The sequence below is a fragment of the Biomphalaria glabrata genome, chromosome 16 (genome assembly GCF_947242115.1).
Source record: "Biomphalaria glabrata chromosome 16, xgBioGlab47.1, whole genome shotgun sequence".
Classification (NCBI taxonomy): domain Eukaryota; kingdom Metazoa; phylum Mollusca; class Gastropoda; family Planorbidae; genus Biomphalaria; species Biomphalaria glabrata.
In genome coordinates this window covers 8,882,565-8,887,269 of record NC_074726.1, presented here as the reverse complement: position 1 = coordinate 8,887,269, position 4,705 = coordinate 8,882,565, and the positions used below count along the sequence as shown (strand labels likewise).

At 34.2% G+C, this 4,705-nt stretch overlaps 1 protein-coding gene across 3 annotated transcripts in view; it reads right to left on the bottom strand.

The window, feature by feature from the left end:
* Positions 1-4,241, bottom strand: part of LOC106079450 (chitinase-3-like protein 1) — a 24,155-nt gene extending 19,914 nt beyond the window's left edge. Inside the window, exon 1 of one of the 3 annotated variants that reach the window (XM_056014493.1) lies at positions 3,958-4,241. The gene's annotated coding sequence lies outside the window, so the exon portion shown is untranslated. Of the gene's footprint in view, positions 1-1,084; positions 1,226-3,957 lie in introns of those variants that run through there. The other 2 variants (XM_056014495.1, XM_056014494.1) reach the window with 2 other exon arrangements.
* Between the last annotated feature and the right edge of the window lie 464 nt (positions 4,242-4,705).

Genomic DNA, 4,705 nt, shown 5'->3' with positions numbered 1-4,705 from the left:
TCTATATAATTGTATCGTCTAAATGGTATTGTTGTGATCTTTCTATTAAATTGTTACTACTCATATGTTTATCTATAATTATAAATATCTAATTGTTATGAACCTAAATAATCTGATGTGATTGCAATTAAAGGATTGTCTAATTGATGGTAGACCTACGGCTATAGCATTTGATGATTATCCGATCTATGTATCATGATGTCTGTGACAAATTTTTCCCTTTGGTAGAGTATTTAAATAGCATATGGTCATTATAAGGACGCGAAGAACTATTAATTTACTTCTTAAATTTTATTCCATATACTATTGTTACAATTGAGGCAATTTGACTACGCTTGTAGTTTTATTGTGTTTATAAAAATATAATTAATAAAATCGGTAGTCAAAACATAAATTATATTTATTATTTATGTTGATACATATATACAGTGCTTTTTTGTGACGGTACGCACCGGTACGGCGTACTGACGCCTTTTTCAATGTGTGGTAAAAATTTAACGTTTATAATTAATTTATTAATAGTTAAAAGTTAGGCAATCCATCACTGAGTTTTGTGTGTATTTATATATATATATATATATATATATATATATATATATATATATATATATATATAACCTGTTTTCGACAATAAAAAATGACATTAATAAATGCTATATGGGCCTAAACATATATCATTACATTTTTCGGATAATATTACCATCCTTGTTTATACTATTAATAGTAAATGATTAAATAGTTTCAAAACAAAGTGTAATTTTATCTAACAAAAAAGTGACATATGTATTTAATTATAAAACAAAACGGTTCGCTTTAAACAGATAAACATTAGCTTAGCATCAATAACTTAGCAAAAAGCTATTTTATCAGGAAATCGTATTTTTAATAACTTTTTCTTGTTTGTGAGATAGACGAGTGGATAGACCACTCAAAGTTAACAGCGTCAAGTTAACTCAGAAAGTTGAAAATTGTAAGATCCAAAATAATTTTTTAAAACAATTAAAGTTACATAGGTTTTATCAATATGCTTATTGTTTTATTTAGACTTACACTTTAAGTTGACAATCACAATTCTATAGTGTACCTTTACTCAAAAAGCAAAATCAATCAATGGAAACATTTTTTTTGTTAAATGTCACGTGAACACAGTGAGCCGATGTATCCACTAAAAAGTGAACTTCCTTCTCTATCTGTTTAGTTCATTTATTATATTGCATTTAGATCTAGAAGTAATTAAAGACCTGAACACACTGCTGACACTATTTAAGGTTGGCGGGCTGTCAGTGTGTCACCCCAGCACAGCTTATCTAGGAAGTGACAGCTGAGCTTCTAGAGTAGTAGGCGACACGGTTGGCTGAGCTCAGACATTTACCTGCAATAGACCTGCAATAGACCTATATTCCAAGAACATTTTCTTCCATATATTACAATTAAATTATTATGGTATATCATTTACTTTGTTCTATTAGCTTGATTTGTTTGTTTTATAAACGTGGCCCGTTTTGTTCTTTGAGTCAGTAGTGTTTTATTCTATTAATTTTTTTTTTTTATTTGTTTAATACGATTTATCTATAAGAATGTCTTGTTTAGATTTATAAACATGTATTGTTTTGTTTTATATGTTTGTTTAGTATTAGTTGTTTCTTTTAATCAGTTTTGGGCGTTCCTTCAGAAAGAGAGATTATTACACCCTCCCCTCTCTGCACCTGGTACAGGACTTCGTGGAAAGGAAGCTTAAAACTTTTAATGGATTGAAACTTGAGCCTGGAAACTTGACAGGTGTTTCAAAATTGAATCCAAAAATTTTCCTAGAAATTTGACAGTTTTTGTATGGAAGGAAAAAAACAACTAGCTAATAGATCTAGGTCACATAGGAGAATATCTGGCTTGACCGTTATAATTGACAAAATATAATAATCGTATAATTCAATTTGGCTATTTCAAACAATTTTATTTTCACTAAATTTTAGAATAAAGAAAATTGTTTTATGTAGATATTAGCTGGACTGTAATAGAACGTGATATATAATCATCTTCAGTTGTTGTTGTTTTATAAAGGATGAATTGATTTTTTTTTTAATTCTTTGAGGGAAACTTTTTTATAACTGATTTTAAGTACCGTATTTTCGCGCTAATAACCCTCACACACATATACCCAGCACAAATATAGATTAAACTAAAAATAAAATCATACAACCCGCACCCTCGTATACCACTCATGTGCAAGGCGTGACTTGAAGTAAATTTCTCACAATTGATTACTGGTGCCTATTTTATAAGCTATCCCGACAAGATCAACTTCTTATCATTCTACTCAGGGCTGGACACAACAGAATGCGACAACACATGTACCGGAAGCTCAAAATTGGAACCAGTGAAAATCTGCCCGTGTGGAGTATCACCAGAGAATGCCAACCACGTCCTCCAAAACTGCCCTCTTTACCAAGAGGCACGTACAAGACACTGGCCCCAATACACCCCAAATAGAAAGAAAACTATATGGAGAGCTCCCTGATTTGGAAACCACTGCGCAGTTCATCTCATCTCACATGGTCTGATCATCTGAACGCTCCTACATGACAATGAGAACGAGAAAGGAGAAGATTACTGGTGTATTAAAGGGAAACTCCGATAGTTTGGACAATGTTTGATATAACATGTGTTTTGATTTACAGATAATGAATATATTATTATTTTGTTTAGTAATTGATGTTTTTCTGACGTAATTTTCCTGCGCATCCAAAACGGTCAGTCTTTTACCGGGTTTCTATGTGACGTCACACTAACTTATTAATTTAATCTATTGACTTACTGTATAAAGGAAAACCATTACAGTAACGTTTACATTCTCGTAAAAGAAATAAATCTTCGTCTATACAGTTAGATCTAGATCTTGTAAGCAAAGAACAAAATGCGTGTTAAAGATGTACATGCTTGACTAACCACTGCAGTGTGTATTTTCTCGCCTGACCACTCAACACACAACAAACTCTATCGCTTGGTTGTCTTGTCATGACCGACTGCACGTAGTCTCGACTAGCCTTACACTGGCCAGTTTGTTCGAATCATTCAGTCACACGATGTTTTCTTCTAGGGAAAAGGAGAGGCTTAGATGAAAATGTTACTTTTTTTCTCGAGTTGGTTATCCTAATGCTTTTAGATCTATCTCTCTATCTATAACTGTACCATAGCTCTGGACTAGGCCGTCACCAAGCCTAACAGCCTAACAGCTACTGTAAGAATGAAGCGATAGGATTGGTCCAATCTAGTTTCCCTTTCAGTAATGTTGAGGGAAGTGACGTATGCCTAACCTAAAAACAAAATATCAAAGAACTCCGTTTTTTTTGAGATGTCAAGAATTTACTGTTTCTAAGCATTTCAATAAAAAATGGTAAAATGTTTACTTTTACGACTTTTTACGCAGAATTTAAATATGCCAATAACTCAAATTTGGAAAACCATCGGAGTTTCCCTTTAAAGATTCTCTACCTCAACACTACTGTTAGTTTTCTAGATACTTATAATGAGAGGTTCCTAAAGCTTTACGGCGTACATTTCACAACCACACGGCCAACTAGAGGAGGTGTAAATACCCACCGGTGTGTCCATAGTTGCTGTATTGCTATGTTTATGAGCCAAATACATTTTGGGAACCCCGCACCTTTGTATACCCTGCACCTTTCGTATACCCCGCACCTTTTGTATACCCCCCCCAACCTTTGTATACCCCGCACCTTTGTATGCTCTGCACCTTTCATATACCCCGCACCTTTATATACCCCGCACCTTTGTATACCCCGCATCTTTGTATGCCACGCATCTTTGAATACCCCGCACCTTTGGATGCCCCGCACAGCTGCCTCTCGTTCATAAAAAAAAGTGTAAAACTCGTGTGTTACATGCGCGAAAATACGGCAAATTAAAAAAACAATCATTGACTACAAATGAGGTACTTACAGATTGAAAGGCTAGAATATATGATCACTTTGACTCCAGACTTCACATTATATCAAATCAGTCGAGTCGACATATCTATAAAGTACACAAGTGGAGTTTAGTATCAATGAAGACAGGAAGCCGACACGGACTATCTACACTCCATATGAACGAGGACAGAATCTGATACTTCAGATATAGGAGACGATGATTGTAATGTCTATATTTAGCAAACAAAACATCACATCCTTTTGTAAGACTTCAGAAATCATTGTACAACTTGGTCTCACCTAGCACGAGTTTTTGTTTTTTGTTGCTGTTTAATTGTTTCGCCCAATCCAAACGATTTCTCATTGTTTTTTTGTTTTTTTTTTGTGTTGTACCGCGAGGGAAGGGAGACAACACACCAGGTAGATTGGTGACATTCAGACACGAGTCACGCAGATCTGCCTCGTGGGTAGGCGAAAAGGTGCGCCGATTTATTAATGAGGGTTTTACACTCTCTTTATTTTTCGTGCGTGTGTGAGTCGTCTGTGTGTGTGTATGTTTACCTCCGCCCGTAAAACTAAATCCCGTTAATAACCAGTAAAATATATTGCTTTTTTTCTTTTATTGGTGTGCGATTGGTTGGACCAATACAGGGCCCACCTCAGTCTACAAGATTACATTGCTATGTTTAAGATATATTGTTATAGTGATCTACATTCAAATACAACACTATGTTTCTGTTTATTTTAGTATAACAAGATTCATTTATGATAATATGATG